This window comes from Scyliorhinus torazame, chromosome 5 (genome assembly GCF_047496885.1).
Source record: "Scyliorhinus torazame isolate Kashiwa2021f chromosome 5, sScyTor2.1, whole genome shotgun sequence".
NCBI lineage: Eukaryota > Metazoa > Chordata > Chondrichthyes > Carcharhiniformes > Scyliorhinidae > Scyliorhinus > Scyliorhinus torazame.
Window position 1 is genome coordinate 104,296,412 of NC_092711.1, and position 23,823 is coordinate 104,320,234.

Sequence of the window (23,823 nt, forward strand, 5' to 3'; positions counted from 1 at the left end):
GTAACTGGGCTCCAGGCTGAATATTTGCCATCCACCACCACTCTCTGACTTCTATCGGTTAGCCAGTTCATTATCCAACTGGCCAAATTTCCCACTATCCCATGCCTCCTTACTTTGTGCAGAAGCCTACCATGGGGAACCTTATCAAATGCGTTACTAAAATACATGTACACTACATCCACTGCTTTACCTTCATCCACATGCTTGGGCACCTCCTCAAAGAATTCAATAAGACTTGTAAGGCAAGACCTACCCCTCACAAATCCGTGCTGACTATCCCTAATCAAGCAGTGTCTTTCCAGATGCTCAGAAATCCTATCCTTCAGTACCCTTTCCATTACTTTGCCTACCACCGAAGTAAGATTAACTGGCCTGTAATTGCCAGGGTTAACCCTAGTCCCTTTTTTGAACAGGGGCACGACATTCGCCACTCTCCAATCCCCTGGTACCACCCCTGTTGACAGTGAAGACGGAAAGATTATTGCCAATGGCTCTGCAATTTCATCTCTTGCTTCCCATAGAATCCTTGGATATATCCCGTTAGGCCCGGGGACTTGTCTATTCTCAAGTTTTTCAAAATGCCCAACACATCTTCCTTCCGAACAAGTATTTCCTCGAGCTTACCAGCCTGTTTCACACTGTCCTCTCCAACAATATGGCCCCTCTCATTTGTAAATACAGAAGAAAAGTACTCGTTCAAGACCTCTCCTATCTCTTCAGACTCAATACACAATCTCCCGCTACTGTCCTTGATCGGACCTATCCTCGCTCTAGTCATTCTCATATTTCTCACATATGTGTAAAAGGCCTTGGGGTTATCCTTGATCCTACCCGCCAAAGATTGTTCATGCCCTCTCTTAGCTCTCCTAAGCCCTTTCTTCAGTTCCCTCCTGGCTATCTTGTATCCCTTCAGCGCCCTGTCTGAACCTTGTTTCCTCAGCCTTACGTAAGTCTCCTTCTTCCTCTTAACAAGACATTCAACCTCTCTTGTCAAACCATGGTTCCCTCACTCGGCCATCTCTTCCCTGCCTGACAGGGACATACATATCAAGGACACGTCGTACCTGTTCCTTGAATAAGTTCCACATTTCACTTGTGTCCTTCCCTGACAGCCTATGTTCCCAATTTATGCACTTCAATTCTTGTCTGACAACATGGTATTTACCCTTCCCCCAATTGTCAACCTTGCCCTGTTGCACGCACCTATCCCTCTCCATTACTAAAGTGAAAGTCACAGAATTGTGGTCACTATCTCCAAAATGCTCCCCCACTAACAAATCTATCACTTGCCCTGGTTCATTACGAAGTACCAAATCCAATATGGCCTCCCCTCTGGTCAGACAATCCACATACTGTGTTAGAAAAGCTTCCTGGACACACTGCTCAAACACCACCCCATCCAAACTATTTGATCTAAAGAGTTTCCACTCAATGTTTGGGAAGTTGAAGTCACCCATGACTACTACCCTGTGACTTCTGGACCTTTCTAAAATCTGTTTCCCAATCTGTTCCTCCACATCTCTGCTACTATTGGGGGGGCCTGTAGAAAACTCCTAACAAGGTGACTGCTCCTTTCCTGTTTCTGACTTCAACCCATCCTACCTCAGTAGGCAGATACTCCTCAAACTGCCTTTCTGCAGCTGTTATACTATCTTTAATTAACAATGCCACCCCCCCCCTCCCACCTCTTTTACCACCCTCCCTAATCTTATTGAAACATCTATAACCAGGGACCTCCAACAACCATTTCTGCCACTCTTCTATCCAAGTTTCCGTGATGGCCACCACATCATAGTCCCAAGTACCGATCCATGCCTTAAGTTCACCCACCTTATTCCTGATGCTTCTTGCGTGGAAGTATACACACTTCAATCCATCTCCGTGCCTGCAAGTACTCTCCTTTGTCAGTGTTCCCTTCCCCACTGCCTCACTACAGCCTTTGGCGTCCTGAATATCGGCTACCTTAGTTGCTGGACTGCAAACCCGGTTCCCATTTGTAGCCACGTAAAATGGCTGATTCCCGATTAGAATGGTCAAACCCCGATTTAAAATGGCGAATGAAAGAGGCTGATGGGAAAATCAGCAAACAGGACTCAAAAGGACAGCTGCAGGTAAAACAGTGTATTCGCCTCTGGGGACGTCAGTCCAGACCGATACCTGCCACCATCAACATCACAACAACCCAGCCATCTGCATTTTAATCAGCCATCCCCGGGAACAATTGCTACAAATTAGCAATTGAAAGCTGACCCAGATCTTTCGGCACCAGCAGGGCTGACACAAAGAAAGGCAAATGACCGCCCCCCCCCGATCAAGGAATCGCTCCAGTATTGGAGAATATCGAACCAAGTGATTGGGACCAAGTTCAATCACTTGGAACCAGGTACGAGGTCCACCCCGAGAGGCGGGAAGCCCCTGGGGACTATAAGAATAGGGGCCAAGTTCAAATCGACCCTTCTCTTCCTGCTCGCAACCTGCGAGACCCTTCTACAAGAAACTGTAAGTGTTACTCCAGCGATCGCTACCAGATAGGTGCTCCTGACTATCGACTTGTACCAGCTTTTGAATCTCGCAGGCTCAGAACCAATTCGAAAGACCATTCGTTTCCCTGACCTGGTGGGCCATTTCCAAAGTTAAGTATTGGCCTTTAGTGGTAGGTAGTAGTCTAGAAGTAGGATTATTGTATAAGTATTAATTGCTGTATATAATAAATGAGCGTTGATTTAACTCTTACTAAGCGGTGTGTTGCATTATTAATCATTACTTGGACTTGAACCACGTGGCGGTATCAGAAAGATACCTGGCGACTCATGAGCAAAGGTGACAGAATAAGAATAAATAAACTAAGGCTAAAACGAGCAACACATTCCCCTGCCAAAATTAGTTTAAACCCTCCCGAAGAGTACTAGAAAACCTCCCTCCCAGGATATTGGTGCCCCTCTGGTTCAGATGCAACCCGTCCTGCTTGTACAGGTCCCACCTTCCCCAGAATGCGCTCCAATTATCCAAATACCTGAAGCCCTCCCTCCTACACCATTCCTGCAGCCACGTGTTCAACTGCACTCTCTCCCTATTCCTAGCCTCGCTATCACGTGGCACCGGCAACAAACCAGAGATGACAACTCTGTCTGTCCTGGCTTTTAACTTCCAGCCTAACTCCCTAAACTTGTTTTTTACCTCAACACCCCTTTTCCTACCTACGCTGTTGGTACCAATGTGCACCACGACTTCTGGCTGCTCCCCCTCCCCCTTAAGGATCCTGAAGACACGATCCGAGACAGCCCTGGCACCCGGGAGGCAACATACCTTCCGGGAGTCTCGCTCGCGACCACAGAATCTCTTATCTATTCCCCTAACCATTGAATCTCCGACTACTTTGCTTTTCTATTCTCCCCCTTCCCTTCTGAGCCCCAGAGCCAGACTCAGTGCAAGAGACCTGGCCGCTATGGCCTTCCCCCGGTAGGTCATCCCCCCCAACAGCATCCAAAATGGTATACTTGTTTTGAAGGGAAATGGCCACGAGGAATCCCTGCACTGTCTGCCTGTCTTGCAATGATTCTGCAGAACTGCTGGTGACTTAGCCGGAACAATGATTTATTAATGTACACGTGGTAAGGTAATGATCAGAATGCTATACAGCCCAGGTTATCACAGAGTTGCATTAGACTATCATGTAACTATCCTTATGTGCGACTGTCCTTGTGTACTCCTTACAACCTTCTGCTGGTAGCCAGATGTCACCTGACTGATATCTGACATCACCTCATGGGAGGTTACACTGCCGAATACATGTAATATATACAGGCTTATCACCACATCTCGTAACTTCTCAAAAGTATCAAGTAATTTATTTTTTCAAACAAATTCTGATAGTTCTGCAGTTTCTGGAAACATTTTGGTTGATGATGTTATTTTTAAAAATAAAGATCTAGTCTTTACAAAATAATTACCGAATACACCAATTCACTAATGATAATCAATGTTCACCACTGAATAAACGTAAACTTAATTATTGTTTTTTGCGATGAAATCAATACATAGTTAATATTGAAAAGGTACAGAAGGTTCAATGGCTGCAGGAAGCCACATGTTAGAGGTATAAAAGGGCTTCCTTGACCTTGTTACTAATGACAGTGAATACACTATGAAAGTATCAATTTTAAAACTAAATGTGATTACATATGCGTACTTGCAACTTCCTACATTACAACAGTGAATATATTTCAAAAATACTCCATTGGCTTCAAAACACTTTCGGAGGTCCAGTGGTCGTGAGAGGTTTTATAGAAACGTACATTTGTTCTAATTGTCCGCAAACCCGGATATATTACACTTGGTGTCCTCACCAAAGTCATTGATAAAGATTGGGTCTTAATTTTGTGTAATAACCACGTAGTTGACACCATTTTGAATACTCTGTGAAACTCCAGGTGCACCATATACACAATTATTTGTAGTAAAATACAGCGAGTTGTTGTGATTCGGAATGCACTGTCTATAAATGGTGCTGGAATCGCATTGGACTGTAACTTCCATAAGGGAATTTGTTGCATTCTGAAAAATAAAACAAAATAGTCGAACTCTGGGATTAAATGAGTCGCTGTACAAAGAGCTGGCATGGGAAAAATTGCCAAACAGACTCCTCTGTGCTCTAGCAGCCTTGTGTACATGTAAAGGGAGTGGAAACAACCTGGAACCTACTGCCTATGAGGTTGGAGATGCTGAGATGGTGGAAGGATTTCAATCGGAAATTGGACAGGCACTGAGAGAAATAAACCGACAGGGATTCAGGGATAGAACGTAAATGGACAGACTGGCTTGTTCCACAGAGAGCCAACACGGTCCCAAAGGGCTGAATGGCCCGATTCCCCACCCTCCAGATGCTGTGATCTCAGGAGAGAAATTCAGCTGCTCCAGTCACTCCAACCAACTGGAGTCCCTCATCTCTGGTGCCATTCTCGTAAATGTCCTCTACACCGTGTCTAAGAATTTCACAACTTTCCTAAAGTGTGGGGCCCATATATAGGGTTCCATTCCAGAGGGATAGAATTGAAAAGCACGATGGAAATGCCCAACTTGATTAGAACGATGGTTAGCTTACACTGGGAGCACTGTCAACATTGGTGATTTCCATTTCGAAAAGGGAAATAGAGGCACTGGATAAGGTGCAACAAAGATTCATAATATACAGAACTGAGAGCATTTAACATTCGGGAAAGGCTGGGGCTGCTTTTTTCTGGAAAAGAGAAGACCGATGGTGACCTAATGGAAGTCTTTCAAGATTATGAAGGGATTTAATAATCCAATAGGAATTTCAGTAGAAACCTCTACCCTGCGAGTGGTGAGAATGTGGAACTAGTTACCACAGCGAGTGGTTGAGGCGAACAGCAGGAATACATTGAACGTAAAGCTAAATACATACATGAGGGAGAAAGGAATAGAAGGAGATGCTGATGGGGGAGATGTAGAGGGGTGGGTGGAAGATCATGTGGAGCATAAATACTGACACAGACCACGGCTACTCTCAGTCGGTATGGGAATTTAACCTGTGCCGTTTGTGTCACTCAGCACAAACCAGCCATCCAGCCAACTGAGCTAACCGATCCCCGTGTAAATCTGGAATAATTCCTTAAATATTAGTGATTGCCTGTCTCCCACCATACTATTTAATGTAGTTTCCCAGTGCACCTCAGATAACCTACTGCTCATACCCTAATAATTTTCTTCTGTGAGAAGCACCAAGATAAATTAAATAAAAGAACCATGTAACCACCACAGCCCATCTTCATGGCAATGTGGCATGATTTTAGGGGTTTCCAAACCAAAATGGGAATGAAACATCTTCGAACCTCCAAACACCCTTTCACACTTTGATCCTTGTGAAATGTGAAACCAGATATTCGCAAGAAGGATCAGAGAAAATCAGACCACTGGAGACGAAGCGATGAGACCGGCCAGTCCAGCAAAAAGATACCCTCTGACCATCCCCATTGACCAACAGAAAGAACAAATTGCAGTCCTGGATGTACTTGAGGACAGAAACAATAAAAGCAGAATCCAATCCCTGTAATCAGTTGTGAACTTGCTAGTGTCTCAGAAAGTGTGATGAATTACAAAATCCCTTCGCACATTCAGAGCAGGTGAACAGCCTCTCCCCAGTATTAACTCCCTGGTGTGACTGCAGAAGGCAAACCGAGAGGATCGCGCAGAGGAAAGCATCTTTGAGTTATGGGGGTGACACCCACGCAGACACTTGGAGAACATGTCACCACACGGACAGTGACCTGGGGCCAGGATTGAACACTGGTCCTCAGCTCTGTGAGACAGCAGTGCTAACCACTTCGCCACCTTATATATTGACGATTTAGATGAGGGAAAAAAATGCAATATCTGCAAATTTGGAGATTTCACAAGTTGCTTGGGAGGGTGAGCTGTGAGGAGGATGCAGAGATCCGTCAGTGTGATTTGGACAAGTCAAGTGAGTGGGCAAACGAATGGCAGATACAGTATCATTTGGAGAAATGCGAGGTAATCCAGTTTGGTAGCAAGAAGGTAGACTTAACTGAATGGTCATAAATTAGGAGAGGGCAATGTGCAACGAGACCTGGGTATCCTCGTACACGTCACTGAAGGTAAACAGCAGGCGGGAAAGAAGGCAAATGATATGCTCGCCTTCATTGCGAGCGGATTAGAGTACAATAAGAATGTTGTGTGCAGTTTGGTCTCCTTATCTGAGGAAGGATGTTCTTGCTCTCGAGGCAGTGCAGCAAATGTTTACCAAACTGATTTGTGGGATGGTGGGACTGACGTATAAGAGATTGAATCAGTTAGAATTGTACTCGCTGGAGTTCAGAAGAATGGGGGCGAGCTCATAGAATCCTATAATATTCTAACAAGACTTGACAAGGTAGATGCAGGAAAGATTTTCCTGATGGCGGGAGTGTACAGAACCAGAGGTCGCAGTCTGAGGATACGGGGGAGACCATTTAGGACAGAATTGAGGAGAAATTTCTTCAACCAGAGAGTGGTGAGTCTGTGGAATTTGTTACCACAGGAAATAGTTGAGGCCAATACATTGTATGTTTTCAGGAAACAGTTAGATATAGCACTTAGAGCGAAGGGAATCAAAGGACATAGTTGGGAAATCGGGATTAAGCTATTAAGTTGGATGATAAGCCATGATCATAATGAATGGCAGAGCAGGCGCGAAGGGCCAAATGGCCTCTTCCTGCTCCTATTTTCTATGTTTCTATGTAATCCCTTCCCACACTAAGAGCAGGTGAATGGCCTCTCCCCAGTGTGAACTCGCTGATGTGTCTGCAGACTGGATAACTGTGTGAATCCACTCCCACAGAGGGAGCAGGTGAACGGTCTCTCCCCAGTGTGAACTCGCTGATGTGTCTGCAGACTGGATAACTGTGTGAATCCACTCCCACAGAGGGAGCAGGAGAATGGCTTTTCCCCAGTGTGAACTCGCTGGTGTTTCCGCAGGATGGATGAATCAATAAATCCCTTCCCACACTGAGAGCAGGTGAACGGCTTCTCCCCAGTGTGAACTCGCTGGTGTGTCTCCAGGCTGAATAAATCACTGAATTTTTTTCCCACACTGAGAGCAGGTGAATGACGTCTCCCCAATGTGAACTCGTTGATGTTTCTGCAGATTGGATAACCAAGAGAATCCCTTCCCACACTGAGAGCAGGTGAACGGCCTCTCCCCAGTGTGAACTCGCTGGTGTTTCTGCAGGTCGGATGACTGAGTGAATCCTTTCCCGCACTGAGAGCAGGGGAATGGCCTCTCCCCAGTGTGAACTCGCTGGTGTGTCTGCAGACTGGATAACCGAGTGAAACCATTCCCACACTGAGAGCAGGTGAATGGCCTCTCCCCGGTGTGAACTCGCTGGTGTGTCTGCAGGATGGATAACTGAGCGAATCCCTTCTCACACTGAAAGCAGGTGAACGGCTTCGCCCCAGTGTGAATGCGTCGATGAATCTCCAGCTTAGACGGGACTCTGAATCCCTTCCCACAGTCCCCACATTTCCACGGTTTCTCCATGTTTTGCGTCTCCTTGTGTCTCAAGGTTGGACAGTCAGTGGAAGCCTTGTCGACACACAGAACATGTGCACTGTCTCTCCTCACTGTAAATGGCGTGATGTTTTTTCAGGCTGTGTAACTAGTTGAAGCTCTTTCCACAGTCAGTTCACTGGAACACTCTCACTCGGGTGTGTGTTATGTGGGTCTTGGTGCTATTCCAGTCGCATTCACATTTAAAATCTTTTGAAGCCGACAGATCGGACAAACATTTCTCCTTCTCGCCGATGATATTCAGAGCCCGATGATATTCAGATAAGGAGGAATCGAGTGAGTTTGTCACATCAAGATGTGATGTTTGAGATTTCTGTCTATAATTCCTCCTCTTCCAATATCCTTTGAAAACAATTTATAAAAGTTATCAGTTAGTACAGGATAGAAATTCAGAACAGACAATTCTAGTTCCTGTGGAACATTATTTCCTCTCTCGTTCTCCAAAAGCTGTAAATCTCCGTCCCACACAATCTCCCTCCATTCTCACTCTGCTGTATCTAATATTCACCCTCCCAATTCTCCTGAAGGTGCTGATTCATGTTGATTGACAGATCCAAGCTCAGCTCACTGCTTCCTGACCAGGACACAGAGATTAGAATAGGAGCAAGAGTAGGCCATTCGGCCCACTGAGTCTGCTCAACCATTCAATGAGATCCTTGGCCGATCTACCTCAGCACCATTTCCCACACAAACCCCTATCCCTCGATATCTTCAATATCTAGAAAACTATCAATATTTGTCTTGAACATACCTGATGACTGAGGCTTCACATTCCTCTGGGGTAGAAAATTCCAAAACTTCACCACATCCTCAAGTGAAAAAATCCCTCCTCATCTCAGCTTTCACTCTATTTTCCTACCTATTCCCCATAACCCTTAACTCCATTGTCAATAAAATATCTGTCCAACTTGTGCTTCAATATATTCAATGATCCCCCAGATACAACTGGTCCCTGTGGAAGAGAAAGCCAAAGACTAACAACCCTGTGAGGGAAGAGATGACTGGAAATCTATAACGTAGCTACAGTCTTATATTACAAGACGAGAAATAATAATATTTACTGTATTACAGAACCGTAAATAATATATCCAATCTGTACCATGTAACAACACATGACATATATCTCTGTCCATTATTAATTTAATGTCCCCTGAAATGTCAGCCATCTCCTGGCGAATCCATCCTTATCCACCTACCCTGCACATCTTTGGTTTGTGGGGGTGAGACCCACGCAGATACAGGGAGAATGTGCGAACTCCACGCGGACAGTGACCCGGGGCCGGGATCAAACCCGGGTCCTTGGCGCCGTGAGCCAGCAATGCTAACCGCTGTACCACCATGCCACCAGAAACCATTCTTTTCGTCAAATAAATGCGTCAACCTGTTAAGGAGATGGGGGAGAGGAGAGGGAAACACTTTGTGGAGCCGCGAACATTCACAAATTTGTTTTTTCCGAATTGAGCAATTTAGCGTGGTTCCAGTTTGGGCTCAAATCATCAATGAGGACTCTGATCTCTGGCAAGGAAGGAAACCCTGGCAGATGGGCAGGGAGGATTCACAAACACCCGCTGGAGGCCCCAAACCCCCAATAAGACCCATTGGTTTTATTGTCAGTCTGCAGACAGGAGCTGCAGAACTGAACCCAGGCAGAGGAGAGGGAGGGAAAAAACTGGGAGTGGAGGAAAGAAATGGTGCAGGTGGTGAGATGGGTTTGGATTTCAGCCCAGGGAGGAGGGAGAGTGTGTGGGATGGGTAAAACATTTCGAGAGAAACTCGAATTGTCTGTTCAGAATTTCTATCCTGGACTGACAGTGATGGCTTTTGGGGTTTTTTTAATAATAAAAAAAAAATACATTTAGAGTACCCAATTCCTGAGGTGTCAAAGGCAGTTGTCTGGTAGGTTCTAAAGGCGGTGGTGAGGGGTGAGGTGATCTTGTTTAAGGTGCAGGGTGAAGAAAGAGGAGAGGTTGGAGTGGCAGAGGGTAATAGATGAGATGTTGGAGGTAGATAGGAGTTATGCTGAAGATGCGGACTCAGCGAAATTGAAAAAGAGGAAGGAACTACAGGCGAGCTTTGACCGACTATCTACCAGGAAGGTGGTGCGCCAACTGAGGCGAGCAAGGGGGCAATTTACGAGCACGGAGAGATGGCAGGGCGTATATAACGGGTCAGCTTCAGAGGGAGGCGGCGGCAAGGGAAATTGTTCAGGTGAGGGACAGGGCAGGGAAGTTGGTGGGTCCGGATCAGATTAACAAGGTCTTTGAGGAATTCTATGAGAGGTTGTACAGGTCAGAGCCACCTGGGGGAGACCGGGAGATGCAGGAATTTCAAGATGGGTTGGAGTACCCGAGGTTAGGGGAGGGGGACAGGGCGACATTAGAAGGAGTGATAGTGGAGCAGGAGATAAAAGATGCGATTGGGAGGATGCAGTCGGGGAAGGTGGCAGGGCCAGATGGGTTTCCGGTGGAATATTATAAAAACTTCAAGGATAAGCTGGTACCCCTGATGGTGGGGATGTTTGAGGAGGCGATAGGCAAGGAGGTGTTACCACAAACTTTGGGGCAGGCATAGTTGCTTAAAAAAGAAAAGGATCCAGGGCAGCACGGTGGCGCAGTGGTAGCACTGCAGTCTCACGGCGCCGAGGTCCATGATTCGATCTCGGCACTGGGTCACTGTCAGTGTGGAGTTTGCACATTCTCCCTGTGTTTGCGTGGGTTTCGCCCCCACAAGCCAAAGATGTGCAGGGTTGGTGGATCGAACACGCTAAATTGCCCCTTAATTGGAAAAAATGAATTGGGTACTCTAGATTTTTTTAAAAGGTAAGGATCCGACGGAGTGTGGGTTGTTTCGGCCCATATCACTTTTAAACGTGAACTCAAAGGTATTAGCGAAGGTACTGGCAGGTAGGCAGGAGGAGTGCACCCTGAAGGTGATAGGTGAAGATCAAACGGGGTTTGTGAGAGGGAGGCAGCTCTTTTCAAACGTTAGGAGGCTATTGAACGTGGTTATGGCACCGGCGGAGGGGAAGGAAACAGAGGTGGTTGTGGCAGTGGACGCCGAGAAAGCATTTGACCGAGTAGAATGGGGGCACTTGATAGCAGTTCTGGAGCGGTTTGGGATTGGTCCACGATTTGTGGACTGGGTAAAGCTACTGTATAAGGAGCCGGGGCTAGTGTCCGCACAACAAACATCAGCTCGAGATACTTTTCTCTCCACCGTGGGACTAGGCAGGGATGTCCTATGTCCCCCTGCTGTTTGCACTCGCGACTGAGCCGTTGGCCATCGCGTTAAGAGATTTGGGGGTATGGAAAGGGATTGTGCAGGGGGGTGAATAGAGCATAGGGTGCCCTTGTATGCCGACAACTTGTTATTATATGTGTCGCAACCGAGTGTGTCAAGAGGGGGAATATTGGAGCTGCTTCGGGTGTTTGGGTCTTTCTCGGGGTACAAATTAAATCCAGACAAGAGTGAGCATTTTGTGGTGTTTCAGCCGGGGGTGTGGGCAGGGGTGGGGGGGTTGGCATTCCGTAAGGCAGGGTCTCACTTTAGATATCTGGGGGTGCATGGTGCTCGGGATTGGGGGGGGGGGTTCTGTCACTGGAGGGTCGGGTACAGGCGGTTAAAATGAACGAGTTGCCGCGATTTCTGTTTATTTTCCATGCCTGCCGATTTTCCTGCCAAAGGCATTTTTTGGAGAGTTTTACGGAATAATTACATTGTTCATATGGGGAGGGAAAGTGGCCAGAGTTAGAAAGGTGCTGCTACAGAGGGAAAGGCAGGCAGGGGGTTTGGGTCTTCTGAACCTGATGTATTATTACTGGCCGGCGAATGTGGAGAAGGTACGGAGCTGGGTCTGAGGGGTTGATTCCCAGTGGGTCAGAATGGAGGAACGTTTGTGTCGGGGGTCGGGATTGAAGGCGCTAACAACAGCGTTGCTCCCGATGGCCCCGGGGAAATACTCAGGGAGTCCGGTAATAATAGCTTCATTGAGAATTTGGAAGCAGTTTCGCCAACACTTCGGGTTGGGGGCAGGGTCAAGGGAAATGCCGATTTGGGGGAACCAGATTTGAGCCAGGGAAGTGGGATGGAAATTTTCAGAAATGGGAGGAGAAGGGGATTAAGACACTAAAAGATTTGTTTCTTGGGGGTCGGTTTTCAGGATTGAAGGAGCTGGGAGCAAAGTATGGGCTGGAGCAGGGGGAAATGTTTTGATACATGCAGGTTCGCGATTTTGGCAGGAACAAGATACAGAGTTTCCAGGTGGAGCCGGCCTCCACATTGCTAGAAGAGGTGCTGACGACAGGGGGACTGGAGAAGGGGGTAGTGTCGGCAGTTTACGGGGCTATTTTGGAAGAGGAGAAGGCACCACTAGAAGAGATCAAAGTAAAGTGGGAGGAAGACTTGGGAGAGGGTATGGAGGAGGGTTTCTGGTGTGAGGTGCTCCGGAGGGTGAACGCCTCCACCCCGTGCATGACGTTGGGGCTGATACAGCTAAAGGTGGTATACAGAGTGCAGCTCACGAGGGCAAGGATGAGCTGGCTGTTTGAGGGGGTAGAAGATGTGTGTGAATGTTGCGGGGGGGGGGGGGGGGGGGGGGGGGGGGGGGGGGAAATCACATTCATATGTTTTGGTATCCTGACCAAAGCTGGAGGATTACTGGAAGGAGGTTTTTAGGGTAATCTCTAAAGTGGTGCACGTGAAACTGGACCCGGGCCCTCGGGAGCCTCGTTGATCCCCGAAGGCGGATCCTGTTGGGGTTCAGATCAACCTCTCCACCCTGTGCCGTGGCGGGGGGACTGCTGCAATTCCTGACTCTTGAGAATGTTAAGTTTGAACTGAGGGGAAGGATGGTGGGGTTCTACAATTCATGGGCATTATTCATTATGCACTTTCAAGAATTGGATAACATCGAACATTATGGAGGGGGGCGGGGGGTGTTGGGAGGAGGGGGTCTGTATGTGATAATGGTGACTATGGTTGATTCCTAATTCCTTTTTGTTCTCTAACATGCGGGATGCTGTTTGGGGGTTTGGTGGGAGGATGAGATTGTTATTGTTGATTTGGGGATTGATATTGTCTTCGTTACTGCTTATTGTTGGTGGGTGTAAATTTGGAAGAAAATATGATAAAGGAGAATAAAAATATATTTTTTAAAAAGAGTATCCAATTCATTTTTCCCCCCAATTCAGGTGTCATTTTAGCGAAGCCAATTCACCTACACTGCACATCTTTTTGGATTGTGGGGGTGAGACCCACACAGACACGGGGACAATGTGCAAACTCCATATGGACAGTGACCTGGGGCTGGGATCTAACCCGGGTCCTCGGCTAACCACTGAGCCACCGTACCTGCCCCTAGTGATGACTTTTGTAAACTCCTTTTACAGGATATTACAAGGGAAGCATTTATAGATGGAAACTCAAATCGAATTCACATCAAAGATTTAACAAGAGTCACTCCATTCATCAGGACCTGAATATCATTGGCCTGTGAATGTAGAAGAAGAAATGTTTGTCTGTAGGAAAATATTTTCAAGATGAGTATGACTGAAAAAAAAACGATACACTCACACTCGACTCGAGTGAGAGTGTTCCAGTGAACTTGTGGGTTCGAGATCAGACCAGGGCTGCACAGTAGCGCAGTGGTTAGCATTGCTATCCCACAGCGCCGAGGTCCCAGGTGCGAACCCGGCCCCACATCACTGTCTGTGTGGAGTTTGCGCATTCTCACCGTGTCTGCGTGGGCTTCTCCCCCACAGCCCAAAGATGTGCAGGGTAGGTGGATTGGCTGCACTAAATTGCCCCTTAATTGGAAAAAATAATTGGGTACTCTAAATCGATATTTTAAAAAATAGAGCAGACTGCGGAGGGGTGAGCAAAGTGTTTCACTCGGGCTTTGACAAAGGGCTCAAGGTGCTGCAATTCTAATCAATAAACAGATTCCTCTTTCGGTCACCAGGATCGTTGTGGATACTAATGTGAGATACGTGGTGGTCAGTGGGTCATTGGCAGATACATTGGTGGTACTGCTGAATGTCTATGCCCCTAACTGAGACGATGGGCATCACGGTAGCTCAGTGGTTAGCACTGTTGCTTAACAGCGGCAGGGACTCAGGTTCGATTCCCGGCTTGTGTCACTGTCTGTGCGGAGTTTGCACGTTCTCCCTGTGTTTGTGTGGGTTTCCTCCGGTGCTCCGGTTTCCTCCCACAGTCCCGAAACATGTGCTCATCAGGTGAATTGGACATTCTGAATTCTCCCTCAGTGTACCAGACAGGGGCCATAGTGTGGCAACCAGGGGATTTTCACAGTAACTTCATTGCCGTGCTAATAATAAAGAATGTGGCAATAACAAGGATTATTATTATGTGGCATTTGTGAAAAAATTGTTGGGATCCATCCCAGACCTGGATACAAATCAATTAATTTTGGAAGAGTTTATTTCAATTGTGAACTGGATCCGAAAATGGACTGGTCCAAACTGATTCAACCACTACAAATACACAAAGATGGAGTGAAATCTGGACGGACCACCCGGCAGCGACCCAGGCACCGGAAATGACAACATGACAACAGCAAACCCAGCAAAAGATAAAGAAAAGCTATTCATTAGCAGATTGTAAAAGGATTATGGGACACAGATTTATGATCATGAGCAAGATCTACTGGGGAGATATGAGGAAGAAATTTTACACAGTGAGTGATAATGATCTGAACTCAATGCTCACACACAAAGGTCGATAAACTCCAGGTCCTGATAACTCGAATGGTGCTGCTAGAATTTGATGTGAGGATTGGTTGTGAGTTTCCTGTCTGCGAATCCCTTTCTAAGTCTCTGTGAAAGAAGTTTACAAAGGCATCACCGTCAGTCCAGAAATGAAATTCAGGAAAGATAAACGTTTCTCCTGGTTTGAGTTTGCTGTGTGTAAATCCTCCCCTACTAATCCCCTGTAAAAGGAGTTTACAAAATTAATCACCATCTGTCCAGGATAGAAATTCACTACATTCTCCCCTCCTGCTCCCTGGTCCAGGATGATAGCTCATGCACCGCCCCCCCCGACCACCACCCCCCCCGCCTGCAAACTGTCCCTCTTGTCCTCAGCAGTCCCCTGATTTGAGTGTGATGTTGACTCAGGATTGCGAGTTTCTGCCCTGGGTCTTCATGTGGCTGAACAGAGCCGCAGAGCTTTGGACACATGGGACAGAATGTCTAATAAGACAGTGAAATCCGGAGAGCAGGATTTGATTCCTTTTCTTTCCATCTCTGCCACCGCTTTGCATCATCAATAAGACATTGGGACTCAAAGACTAATCCAATTTGATGGACAAGTTGTCTCCATTCTGAACAATGGGGAACAAGCTCCTCCCCCCACAAAGATGACAAACGCGCATGCGCCCTAATGCACATCCAATAAAGATGGCGGCCGTTAACCCGAGCCGAACTGAGGAGCTGCAGCCCCGCCCGGTACAAACGGGGTCCCGTAAACATTTCCGAGGTTTGCGATTGCAACAACTTTACACAACGTTTCCGCCCACCCCCGCGGTCTCTCGCTCCCTCCATATTGTTAAATGCCTCTCACAGATTTCAGATCTGAAAACACAGCTCTTCTCCGTCGCCATTACCCACACTGCGCATGCTTCAATCACAACGGCTCCGCCCCTCATTCACTTTGATTGGTTGGAAGACCAGCCGCTCTCGGTCGGTCCTCCAACCCGCCCCCTCTCTCTCTTGGTCCAGAGCTGCCGCCAATCACTTCCCGGGCATTGTGAAGTGGCGCATGCTGGAGCTAGACAACTGTGCGCAGGCGCGGGGACGGAGTTTGGAGCATGCGCAATTCCAGTGTTGGCCTCGAGGAGAGAGTCCTTTGTCCTGGAAAAGCGGAGTCAGTGTCAGGCGGTGGGTGGGAGGATTTGGAAACACTTTGTGGATCCGCAAACCCTTCACAATCATTGTCAGCTCCCTGGTTTGCAGCTGCGGAGCTTCTCCCTCCCTCCCGGGAACAGGCCCAGGTTAACTGGCACCATCCTGCTTCAGCCACTGGAGGATGGTTCACATCAGAGGATGGGGGAGGGGGACAAGAAATAAGAGCTTACACTTTGCACTCAAATCAATGAGGACTCTGATCTCTGGCAAGAAAGGAAACCCTGGCAGATGGACGGGGAGGATTCACAAACACCCGCTGGAGGACCCAAACCCCCAAAAAGAACCCGCAGATCCCGGGTTTGCAGCTCCCGGGCTTGTTTGCTTCATGTCGGGCCATCTTGTGGAGCAGCAGGGTGGGCGGCGCTTCGGGGCTCCAGTGACCAGGAGAGAAAACGATTGATTGTATTTTCACTCTGCACAGAGAAAATTAAGGGGCAGCCTGCTTGAAGCCGCAGGAGCAGGTGTACATTATTGGGTGGGATGCTGCCAGAACTCTTGAGTCCAGGGAATGGGCTGGTTGGCAGCCAGAACAGTTGGAAATGGTGCTGCACTGATCCATTGTGCGGGTTAAACAGCATCCAGACACCATGCAGCCTGGCACTGTGGATTCAAATACAGGGTAACCCGATAAAATGTGCAATGGGTGGTCTCCCTGTGTTTTGGATTCCAGCACCGCAGGAAGAAGAGGGAGTGGAAAGAGACAAGGACATCCACACCATAGAGGAAATGTGGGCACTGTGGGAAGGAATTCCATTCTCCATCCCAACTGGAAACTCCTCAGCGCAGTCATACTGGGGAGGGACCGTTCACCTGCACCGTGTGTGGGAAGGGATTTAATCGATCATTCAACCTTCGCACACACCAACGAATTCACACCGGCGAGCGGCTGTTCACCTGCTCTGTGTGTATGAAGGGATTCAGCAGTTCATCACACCTGCTGAAATATCAGCGTGGTCACACTGGGGAAAAGCCATTCATCTGTTCCATGTGTGGAAAGGGATTCACTAATTCAACTGACCTCCTGACACACCAGCGAGTTCACACCGGGGAGAGGCCGTTCATCTGCTCCATGTGTGGGAATAGATACACTCAGTCACAAAACCTCATGAGACACATGCGAGTTCACAAGTAACTTCTGAAGGTAGATTCTCCTGTCATTGATCAGGTAATCACATCCAGGACTGACCCATGTTCATTCTGATAGTTGTGGTTAGTGTCTGCTGCTGTTAATCACTATAATCAACTGGAATTAACTATTCAGTTATTTGTTCTGCAGGTTAAGAGAGAATAATTGATCATCCAGGGTCTAACTGAATGGCAGAACAAACTCAAACGGCTGAACAACCTACTCCAGTTCATAGAATCATCGAATTTACGGTGCAGAAGAAAGCCATTCAGCCCATGAGTCTGCACCGGCCCTTGGAAAGAGCACCCTACTCAAGCCCCATGCCTCCATCTTATCCCCCTTTATCCCAGTAACCCCACCTAACCAGTTCCTGTGTAGTATTACCTGAGACTTCACCCACTCTCTAACTCTGCTCCAGTGCTGAAGCCACTTCCCCAGTCTCTTCCCCAGCTCTCCCATCACTTTCCATTCATCAGCTGGTGTTTGAGTCCATGTTTATTAGGGACATGGGAACAGGAGGAGGTCATTTATCGCCCTCAAGCCTGTTCTCTTATTCATCGAATTCATGGCTGATCTGTGGCCTAACTCCATTTAGTCAGATATTATTTTAATCCTGACTTCCCCAGTCTGTTACAATGTGATTTAAAACAATCAGACCATTAATGTAGGAGAGTGTCCCAAAAAAATTCTCAGAAACATCAACTGACAAATTAGGCAGAAACTGACACTGAGGGGCACACGCTGATGTAGCGGTTAGCACTGCTGCCTCACGGCACCGAGGACCCTGGTCCGATACTGGCCGCAGGTCACTGTCCGTGTGGAGTTTGCACATTCTCCACGTTTCTGCGTGGGTCTCACTCCCTCAACCCAAAGATATGCAGGGTAGGTGGATTGGCCACGCTAAATTGCCCCTTCATTGAAAAAAGAAACTGACACTGAGTCACACAATGGGAAGGATGTGATTGCACTGGAAAGGTTGCAGAGGAGAGTCACCAGGATGTTGCCTGGGCTGTTTTACGAGCAGAGAAGGCTGAGGGGGAATATAATTGAAGTGTACAGAATTATAAAGGAAATAGGGTAGATAGGAGGAAACTTTTCCCCACAGTACAATAATAATCTTTATCTTTGTTGTCACAAGTAGGCTGACATTAACACTGCAATGAAGTTACTGTGAAAAGCCCCTAGTCGCCACATTCAGGCGTGTGTTGGGGTACACAGAGGGAGAATTCAGAATGTCCAAATTACCCAACAGCACGTCTTTCGAGACTTGTGGGAGGAAACCGGAGCACCCGGTCGAAACCCACGCAGATGCGGGGAGAACATGCAGACTCCACACAGACAGTGACCCAAGCCAGGAATCGAACCTGGGACCCTGGAGCTGTGAAGCAACAGTGCTACTGTGCCGCTGGTGAGGGGTCAATAACCAGGGGGCACAGATTTATGGTCAGGGGCAAGAGATTTAGAGGGAATTTGAGGAAAGCTTTTTCACCAGAGGGTGATGGGCATCTGGTACTCACTGCCTGAAAGGTTGGTCGAGGCAGGAACCATTCATTTCAAAAAGAGAAATGCAGAACAATATATATTAATGATTTGGATGAGGGAACAAAATGTAACATCTCACAGTTTGCAGATGATACCAAGTTAGGTGGGAGGGTGAATTGTGACGAGGATGCAGGGATCCTACAGCATGATCTGGACAGGTTGGGCGAGTGGACAAATCAATGGCAGATGCAGTATAATTTGGATAAGTGTGAGGTTATTCACTTTGGAAGCAAAAACTGGAAGGTAGCTTACTATCTGAATGGTTGTAAATTGGGAGAGGGGAGTGTGCAGTGGGACCTGGGTGTCCTTGTGCACCAGTCGCTGAAGGTAAGCATGCAGGTGCAGCAGGCGGTAAAGAAAGCTCATGGTATGTTGGCCTTCATTGCGAGAGATTTCGAGTATAGAAGCAGGGATATGTTGCTGCAAATATACAGGTTCTTGGAGTATTGTGTGCAGTTATAGTCACCCTCCCTGAGGAAGGATGTTGTTGATTTCGAAGGAGAGCAGCGAAGGTTTACCCAACTGATTCCAGGGGTGGTGGGACTGTCATATGAGGAGAGATTGACTAGGTTGGGATTGTTCTTATATCATAGAATTTACAGTGCAGAAGGAGGCCATTCAGCCCATCGAGTCTGCACCATCTCTTGGAAAGAGCACCCTACCCAAGGTCAACACCTCCACCCTAACCCCATAACCCCACCCAATACTAAGGGCAATTCTGGACACTAAGGGCAATTTATCATGGCCAATCCACCGAACCTGCACATCTTTGGACTGTGGGAGGAAACCGGAGCACCCAGAGGAAACCCACGCACACACGGGGAGGATGTGCAGTCTCCGCACAGACAGTGACCCAAGCCGGAATCGAACCTGGGACCCTGGAGCTGTGAAGCAATTGTGTTATCCACAATGCTACCGTGCTGCCCTTGTTGGAGTTCAGAAGAATGAGGGGGATCTCATAGTGACTTATAAAATTTTAACAGGACTAGACAGGGTAGATGCAGGGAAGGTGTTACCAATGATGGGTGATTCCAGAACCAGGGGTCACAGTCTGAGGATTCAGGGTAAATCATTTTGGACAGATATAAGGAGACATTTCTTCAAAGAGTGGTGAGCCTATGGAATTCATTAACACAGGAAGTAGTTGATGCTAAAATTTTGAATATATTCAAGAGGCGGCTAGATAGCACTTGGGGAGAATGGGTCAAAGGCTATGGGGAGAAAGCAGGATTAAGCTATTGAGTTGGATGATCAGCCACAATCGTGATGAATGGTGGAGCAGGCTCGAAGGGCCAAAAGGCCTCATCCTGCTCCTATCTTCTACGTATCTATGTTGGCATCTCCACATCATTACAATGCATCTGTGTAAGTGGCTTCCTGTTATCTGAAATGTACTGATTGGAAGAAACTGTAGTTAGCGAAGCAGCAGAAAGGGAATCAGAGTGACTGATGAATAAATTCACTTTGACATTGTTTCAGGGATCAAATTAAAGACCCAGGTATAGGGGTATCGAACAATCAACAAAGTTGATGTGTGAATTGTTAACAACACCTGCAACATTTTACTGTGACGAAGGTACTGTATAAAACATGCTGTAGTTACTGAAGACTGGGATGGTACTCAGTTATTCATTGGGTTGATACAATCATAATGCAGAAAGGCCAGTTGTATGCAGGAAAAAATTAATTCAGTTTTCACACTTACTAACATCTGCACAGTCACACTGGAGGCAGACTGTTCAAATACTTCGCAGTTAACACTCCAGCTTCAAAACATCAATAGATTTGTTAAGCGATTGGTGCATTGTGATTGGTGAGAGGCTGTTTAAATGTTGTGCGTGTGGACACAGATTCATTCATCCCACCTGATCACTCACGAGTTGTTTCAAATTTGACTAGCTTCTAATGTTATATCCAGGACGGGGTGGCATGTGGTGCAGTGGTTAGCACTGGGGCTGTGGCGCTGAGGACCTAAGTTCGAATCCCGGCCCTGGGTCACTGTCCGTGTGGAGTTTGTACATTCTCCCCATGTTTCACCCGCACACCCCAAAAGATGTGCAGGTTAGGTGGATTAAATTGCCCCTTAATTGGAAAAAATAAATTGGGTACACTAAATAAAATTTAAAAATGGAAAACAATTATATCCAGGACAGCACTATGGTATAGAACCAATCCACTGGGGCTTTTCAAACAATTAATTACTAATTTCCTATCTGAGCCCTTTAGCTAATCAGATCACAAACGATAATTTAGACCACCAAGATTGCTATATGGAGCGATTACCCATCATTCACAGCGTGTCAGAATGTGACCCATGTTCCCTACAAGGAGAGACTGCGCAGGCGCGGAGACTGCTGTGATTGGAGCATGCGCAGTTTGGTTAACGGGTTAAGAACCCGCGCTTTCGGGTAAGAAAGGACTGGAGAGGAATGGGGCTGATTGTGTGCCGGGGGAATGGGAAAACTTCTTGAAAAACCATGTTTCGGCCTCATTCCGAATTCCAAACTACCGGGCCCCGCGTGCGGCTCCTCCGAGACTTTTGTTGGAGCCGGTTTAACGACCGCCATCTTTACCGGGTTAAGGGCGCATGCGCGATGCTCCCTGTCCTGTCAGCAGGAGGAGAGAATATTGTGAATTTCTCTCCTGGACTGACAGGGATGGATTCTGGAAACTCCTTTTACAGGGGGTTGGTCAGAAGGAGGGTGCTTGCAGATGGGAAACCAATGTCCTTTTTCTTGTGGAGCATTTTACTGGAGTCATGTTTTGAGCATTTCCAAACTCTGTCTCCCTATTCGGTCATGTAAGTGGATTGTAGATTGCTGTGAGTGTTAGACTGTATTGCCACTACTCATTCACCCCCTGCTTCCACGCCGAGTTCAAAGCTGCAGGCTCCTGCTGATCAATGTCTGCCTCCAGTGGGGATGTGGGGCAGCTGTCAGGCGCAGTAATCTCAAAGGGTTGGAGGAAATGATACTCCATATGCTTCACCGAATGTCTATGCATTTATCGTATGTCCTATGTTTTTCATTTATGGAATGATCTGCCTGGACGATACGCAGAACAATACTTTTCACTGTACCTCGGTACACGTCTCAATTTTATGTAGGGGTGAAGGTGGGAGGTGGACCAGGAGTGTGTTCGAATAATCAAGTTTAAAGGTAACAGTTGTGTTTATATATTTATAAGTTTCAGAAGCAGATGACCTGAGGCAGTGGTTAAGTGAGACGATGTTACTGAAGTGGAAATAGGCAGTCTTAGTGATGGTGCAGATATATAGTCGGAAAATCAACTTCTGGTCAGATATGACACTAAGGCTCTCCCCATCTTATTCCGCTTCAGAAAGTTGCTGGGGAAAGGGATGGAGTTGGCAGCTAGAGTTGAAACGGGGACTGAAGACAACGGCTTCAGTCTTTCCAATATTTAATTGGAGGAAATTTCTGTTCATGCAGCACTAGATGTCAGAGAAGTCAGGACAATGTATGAGTTGGGGGGGAACTTGGAGATGATGTCCTTCACATAAACCTGCTACTCTTGTCCATCTAGGTGGTAGGGGCCGAGGGTTTGGAAGACTGTGTCTGGGTGTAGATAAATAGATCTTTCTCCTTCAACCCCTGCTTTTCCCACTTCTCCCTCCATCTCCCACAGAGACCAGCGTCTTGTGTCAGTCCAGACTGGATGGCAGCCTCCCTTCCCTGAAGGACATGAGTGATCCAGTTGGGCTTCTGCAACAATCCAGCAGTTTTCCAGGTCACTTTTTTCCGAGTGCTGGCCCCACAAATGACCAAGTTTATTTCGCTCAGTTTCAGAAGCTGTTTTTGTGGTTTCTTTCTCACTTTTTTTTTGTTTTAAATCAATTTCACAGGATGTAAGAAGGGGAAGGACTTGCAGTCTGGAAACTCAGCCTAATCATTCCGTCAAAACGTGACAGTCGCTGAAATTTTTGTAACCTGAATATCATCGGATTTTGAACATTGAACTGAAAAGCACTGTTCACAGTGGGGAGAAACCGTTTTCTGGGTGGATGAGATTTCTGCCAACATCTGGCCTGTCAAAACAGAAGTACAGTCATTCCATGGAGAAACCATGGAAATGTGGGACTGTGGTAAGGGATTTAGTTACCCATCTAAGCTGGAAATTCATCGGCGTAGCCACACTGGAGAGAGGCCGTTCACCTGCTTCACATGTGGAAAGGGATTCGTTAGGTCATCCCACCTGCTGTCACACCAGCGCCTTCACACTGGGGAGAGACCGTTCACCTGCTCCGAGTGTGGGAAGGGATTCACTCAGTCATCCAAACTGCTGTCACACCAGCGAGTTCACACTGGGGAGAGACCGTTCACCTGCTCCGAGTGTGGGAAGGGATTCACTGCTTCATCCTACCTGTTGACACATCAGCGAGTTCATACTGGGAAAAGACCGTTTAAATGCCCAGACTGTGGGAAGTGCTATAAAAGTTCCAGTGTACTGATGCGCCATCAACATGTTCACCGTCAGGAGAGACCATTCAGGTGCTCTTACATAGAACAATACAGCGCAGTACAGGCCCTTCGGCCCACGATGTTGCACCGAAACAAAAGCCATCTAACCTACACTATACCATTATCATCCATATGTTTATCCAATAAACTTTTAAATTCCCTTAATGTTGGCGAGTTCACTACTGTAGCAGGTAGGGCATTCCACGGCCTCACTACTCTTTGCGTAAAGAACCTACCCCTGACCTCTGTCCTATATCTATTACCCCTCAGTTTAAGGCTATGTCCCCTCGTGCTAGCCATTTCCATCCGCGGGAGAAGGCTCTCACTGTCCACCCTATCTAACCCTCTGATCATTTTGTATGCCTCTATTAAGTCTCCTCTTAACCTTCTTCTCTCTAACGAAAACAACCTCAAGTCCATCAGCCTTTCCTCATAAGATTTTCCCTCCATACCAGGCAACATCCTGGTAAATCTCCTCTGCACCCGTTCCAAAGCCTCCACGTCCTTCCTATAATGCGGTGACCAGAACTGTACGCAATACTCCAAATGCGGCCGTACCAGAGTTCTGTACAGCTGCAACATGACCTCCTGACTCCGGAACTCAATCCCTCTACCAATAAAGGCCAACACTCCATAGGCCTTCTTCACCACCCTATCAACCTGGGTGGCAAC

At 47.2% G+C, this 23,823-nt stretch overlaps 1 long non-coding RNA gene across 2 annotated transcripts; it reads right to left on the reverse strand.

Annotated features, from left to right (window-relative positions):
• Positions 1 to 3,822: 3,822 nt before the first annotated feature.
• LOC140419311 (uncharacterized) lies at positions 3,823 to 15,753 on the reverse strand. Of its 2 annotated transcripts, none has more exons than XR_011945688.1 (3): positions 15,662 to 15,753; positions 14,810 to 14,916; positions 3,823 to 8,425 (listed from the first exon to the last, which is right to left on the reverse strand). It is a non-coding gene; the product is annotated as an uncharacterized lncRNA (long non-coding RNA). The 2 variants fall into 2 exon arrangements; XR_011945689.1 differs by having other exon boundaries at positions 15,618 to 15,698.
• Between the last annotated feature and the right edge of the window lie 8,070 nt (positions 15,754 to 23,823).